The sequence below is a fragment of the Symsagittifera roscoffensis genome, chromosome 2 (assembly GCF_963678635.1).
Source record: "Symsagittifera roscoffensis chromosome 2, txSymRosc1.1, whole genome shotgun sequence".
NCBI classification, from domain to species: domain Eukaryota; kingdom Metazoa; phylum Xenacoelomorpha; order Acoela; family Convolutidae; genus Symsagittifera; species Symsagittifera roscoffensis.
Window position 1 is genome coordinate 5,028,079 of NC_087063.1, and position 5,898 is coordinate 5,033,976.

The following is a 5,898-nucleotide window of genomic DNA, read 5'->3' on the forward strand; positions in this document are numbered from 1 at the left end:
GAATTAATTGAAATCTATAAGCTCGGTGATTTGGATTTGACTTCTGTGTAAAGAGAAAAATGATTGGTTTATGATCTGTGAATAGAACTGTTGGATGTTTTGATCCAAGTATCAGAAATTCATATTCTGTAAGCGTATAAATTATAGCTGTAGATTCTCTCATTAGAGTTGAGAGTCGTAGCTCTGCTTGAGTGAATAATCGGGAATTTGCTGATATAAGGTTCATTTTATTTGTACCATTGTGTGATTGTAGTAATGCTGCGCCGATGCCAAAATTTGAAGCATCGCACATTGCATAGAATGGTTGATTTGGATCTGGAATTGTGTTTGAAATTTGTTCAGTTAAAAGTTTTTTAATTTCTTCAAATCGTGTTTGATGTTCAGTATTCCATTCAAAATTATTTTACTGTCTGAGGATATTATAGAATGGTCTTAAATATAATTGCATTTTATAAACGTATTTGCTTAAGAAATTTAACATTCCAAGAAGTTCTTGGATTTTCTTTTTGTTTGTTGGTGGTTGAAGTTTTTGAATGGCATCAATGCGTGATTTTAATGGAGTGATTGTGTTTCTTTCTATATTATGTCTTAAAAATTTAACTCGTGTTAAAAAGAAGTGTGATTTATCGGGGGCGGCCTTCAGATTTTCATTCTGAAGTATTTTATGATAGTGTTCTAAAACTATAAACATTTCTTCTTTTGTCTGTGATTGCATAAAAACATCGTCTAAATAGGTGATTGCGTTTTTCTTAAGTATTAGTGGTCTAAAAATTTTGCTCATAAAAGCTGAAAATGCTGCTGGTCCTATGGATATTCCAAAGAATAGGCGGTTGAATTCATATTGTTGATTTCCAATAACAAATTGTGTTAAACGTCGTGATTGTTCATCTAGCGCCATTTGATTGTATGCACTATTCATATCTGCGGTTGTAAAGTATTTTCCGTTTATTTTTGTTAAAATAACTTGTATTGGTTCAATAGGCCAATTGCATTTTGATTCGTCTATTAGTGAATTGAGATATCTAGCGTCTAAAACTATTTTTAATGATTCTCCTTTGGCTAGGATGATAACAGGGTTAATAAATGTGTTACCTTTTGGTTGTTCTTCTTTGTTTACTGGTGAGATAATTTTGTATTGCTCTAAAATATCGAGTAATCTATTTACTTTGTCGTGTAAATGAATTGGTACTTTACTAGCTCTTTGTTTTTTGAAAACTGCGTCAGGTTTTAACGGGAGATGTAGTGATGAACTGATTTTCCCAACATCAAATTTTGATGTTGCATAGACTGATTAATATTTTATTAGCTGTTTGGCTTACTTATCAAATTCGTCTTTCGTCTTGTGTTATTTGTGAATGTTGGAAGTTAAACATTGTTAAAAACTTCTGTTGATCTTCTGTATAGTTGGTTATGTTGAATGTAGGTTTGAAATATGGGGTTTTTGTGAAATAATCTGTATTTCTTTTTTCATTACTTATTATATTATTTATGGATAGTTCTTCGTTAAAAATTGTGGATTGACAAATATCTAATAATTGGAGTATATTATTAACGCGGTAGGCTACTTCATTTATAGGTGAAATTGTAGCATTTGTTTCACAATATCCTAAAATTCCTAAGGATAATGTTACTTGATATGGTGTATTGTTATACACGTGTAACAAAATGATGTCGGAATTCGTGTTTTTCGAATATTTTATAGATGAAATTGTGATTTTGAAAAATTTATGGATAGGTTTGAATTCAAAGTCTGACATAAAGAGTTGTTGTTTATTTTGACTTTTATCATATTAGTGAACTTGTTTTATTGAAAAGTTATTTATATTTCCTGATAGTGGTTTCAGGTGTTTCCGTTTTTGGTTATAAATTGGGTAAAATTTTGAAAAGAATGGTGGTTGTTTATTTAAAATTTCAAAAAATGTTAGAGCTGTATTTTTTGTTTTTGTGTACTTATCTTTGATTAGTATTTTACTATTCAAGATATTGATTTTTGGTATATATTTCGAGATAAGTGGTATGCCAATGATATTGTGTTTAATATCAGTGATATGGAATATTTGTTTAAATGGTTTGTTTAGAATTTTATTTTGCTCCATTGTTCTTTTGGGGAGGAGGAATAATTGAACTTTTCCATAATTTACTAATGTTGATCCTTGTGCTGTTGCTAGTTTACTAGAGGTTGCAAGAGGCGTTAATTTTGGGTGTAATGTTTTGATTTCATTCCATGTGGGAATGTTAATAATGTTTGATTCTGCTCCTGAATCAATTAAAAAATCAATTTCAAGATCTGGTGGTTGAAATTCTTTGTTTCTTGGACTTTCTAAGAGAAATGGTATTGTCCAAATTTTTTCTCTGGGTTGTTCTTTTTGTATATTTTGGTAAATATGATTTGTGTTTCGACATTTTGTTTTTTCATTTTCATTGGGTTTATTTACCGTGTTAATTTCGTTTATTTCTTGTGCAGTTTGTAGTATTGATGGGTTCAATGTAATAATTGTGAAGGAGTTTTAATTGATTTTCATATATATATGTGATGTAAAAGGTTGTTCATATATAATAGGTTCGTAGTCGTTTTCGACTGCTATCATATTGATGGAAATAGTGTTTTCTGTATCACTTTCTGTGTCTGATGATCCACAGTTTATTTGATTTAGTTGTAGTTCGTTATTTTCTGTGTCATCAATACCTGGGAGGTCTGATGTTGTTTCTTCATTTGATTGTACTTGATTAAAATGTCTTTATGGTTATTATTTCTTTGTGGTGATTGAGAATAATTTTTATATCGATTATTATAACTTGAATTTCGATTTTGTGAATTATTTCGTAATCTGTTTTGATAATTGTCGTTTGATCTGTTATATGAGTTATTTCTTGATTGATTGTTCGGGTAATTTTGATTTCGATTGTTCGAATAACTTCTGTTTCGATTATTTGAATAGTTTCTATTTCTGTTATATGATGAGTTTCGTGATTGATTATTGGAATAATTTTTATTTCTTGGGTTTGATTGGGAATTGGATCTAGAAACAAATTGTGTTGCATTTGAGTTTGATCTCGTATAGTTATTTCGACTATTTGATCGATTATAATGGTTTTGTGAAGAATTTTGTGTATTTCTTCGTTCTGATGATCTTCCTCTATAACTAGAGTTATATGGTGATTGATTCCTTGTGTAATTAGTGTTGTTCGAAAGTGGTTTTCCTGAACTGTTTTTACTATATACATTTTGTTTGGTAGATTTTGATCTTTTTTCATATATTGATAGAATGATTTGTTTGGTTCTTTATACTTTTGAGGTTTGTTCTGGTTATCTTGTTGTTTTTGTCTACATTCAGAAATACTATGTCCGTATCGTCGGCAATAATTACACCATTTTTTGAAAGATGGTTTGCCTTTAAAATTTGGGTATTTTTCATAAATATTTAGTATTTCAGTGATTTTTTCAACTAGGTCTGTATCTGATTCCTGTATGTTATTGATATGTGTAGTGTTTGTTTCGATTCGATTAACATATTGTAGTTTTAGATTTTCTGTTTCTTCAAGTTTCATTGTGATTTCTGCTTGTTCTAATTTATCTACTAGTTTTCGAAAATCTAAATCTGGCTCTCGAATTGAAGAAGGATGAGATGCTCTCTTTTTTATTGCTATTTTCCTTAATTGAGGTGTTAAAGTCATCATTAAAATTTCTGTCATTTTTGTGTTTTTATAGTCATGTGTATTAAGTGAATATGCTTTTCGAACTAGTGTTTCGATACGTACTGCTAATTGTTTGATGGTTTCATTTGGTAATCTGCGAATTTCATTACATAAAACTCTTTGGTGTTGTTTATTTCTTTCGGAGTCAAACATTTTTGAAAATTCTTGTGTAAATCTTTTCCAGTCTGATTTTGTTTCTATAGGTAGAACTGAAAACCATTTTTGAGCTGCGCCATCTAAGGTTGTTTGTATCAACGCTGTGCGTCGATGTATCCAATTTTGATGTAGTGGTGTATTAATTGGTTCAGGTCCTATATTTAAAATTAAATTTGCTGTTACTGCATTTAAATAATCTTCTACGGAATATTCAGGGTCTGTTCCTGTGAATACCATTAGTGGTTTATTTGATGTTATTGATGATCCACCCATAAGGTATGGATTCATTGTCATCTGTAGTGAATCTGCGGCATTTGGCATTTGTGAAAAATTTGAAAGTTGATTTTTTGTTATTTCGTGTTGTTGAAGGTAATATGGGAGTGGTATTTCATTTTGCATTTGAGTTGGTTGATACGAGTGTGAAATCATTGGGTTTTGTGGTTGAATTGTTTGAAAAAATTGTGTATTGGTTGGATTTTGCATTTGTATTGGTTGTTGATTTCGTGTATCTGTTGGATTTGGAGAAAAAATTCAATTATATGTATAAAGTTTTTGCGCTCCTTGTCCGCGATATTCTTGGGTATACGGTGCAAAAATATCAGGTTGTAAATAATCATCATCAGATGATAAGTAATCCGTATGATGAGGTGCTTGCTTTTGTATTTTTATTTTGTTGAAAGAATGGGTAATTTTCACTACGATCCTGTGGAGGATGTGAATTAGTTCGGAAATTTACTGAGTTGGTTGTTGTCATTGGGTTATCCCAATAGTGAGAACATACATGATTATTATTAGTTTTTCGTGGGGGATTGTTTGTTTTTGATGAATGTGCATAATTATAATTGTGTTCTGCAAAAGTGTTTCTTGTGAACGTTCTTCGTCTTTTTGACGGTACTGTCATAGGTCTATATGTTTGGTAATCCATATGTGAATATTTTGGAGCAACCGAAGGTTTAACGATTGATTGTAAGGTTACTTGTGCCAATGAAGTATTTGTATTTTTTGGTGTTGTTAAATTTGGATGTATTGGTGAAATACTTTGTTGTGTAGTTGTTGTTGTTTGGACAATTTCTTCATTTATGAAGTGTGATGGTGTTTGGATATCTTGTTGTGTAAGATTCCTAGTTCCATTAAGGTTTTCATTGTGTATGACGGTCGAATTTAAACTGTTATTTCGCGTATCAGGTAAAAATGTATTGTAGTTTAATGGTGTTGCATCAATGGTCAGTGGTACTACTTTCACATAATCTCTTTGATAAGATATTGTACTTATTGCTTGACTTGAGATTGATTGTGGGATATTTATAAATGCATGATGAGACCATTCAGTGTCCCAAACGTAGTCTGACTGTTCTGTGATGGCAGTATCATCATTTGGAGTTTGAGGTCTGAAATTTTTTCTTGCCTGTGAAATTAAGTCTATATTTTGTGTGAAAGAATCTATTATGAACCATGCCAAAATTTTTTGTAAGTCATGTTTTGTGTGTTGTGAAACCTCGTCTTTAGTGAAATTTTCTTTGATTATATGTAGAAAAGTTGAAAATAGTGTGATTTCATGTCGTACTTTTGTATGTTTGGATGTTTCGGTTGGTGAGGTACTTTGAAATTCTGTTTTTTCTAATATTGAAATATAGCTATATATTATTGCAAAGACTTCGTTAGTAAATATGGAGTTTGCTCTTTGTGAGTTATGATATTGTATGCTTTTAATATATTCTAAGAATCTTTTTGAAAATTCTATTTCAAGATCGTCTGTTTGAATTACATATTTACGGTGATTCGGATTTGGAGTGCTGAATTCTATGGTGTAGATTCCGTATTGTTGTGTTAAATTACATATATCTTTCAGATAATGTTCAATAATTTGTCTTTTGATTTTTACATTTGGGAATTCTGCTTTGCATGGGCTGATTCCAGGTTCAAACAAATTTAGGAGTAAATTCTTGCAAAAGTCATGCTGCCCTCTAATATCGGGTGCATCTATGAGGAAGGGGTAAACCTCTTCGTCATCTGGACTATCGTCACTTTGAGTATGGCTGTGGCTCA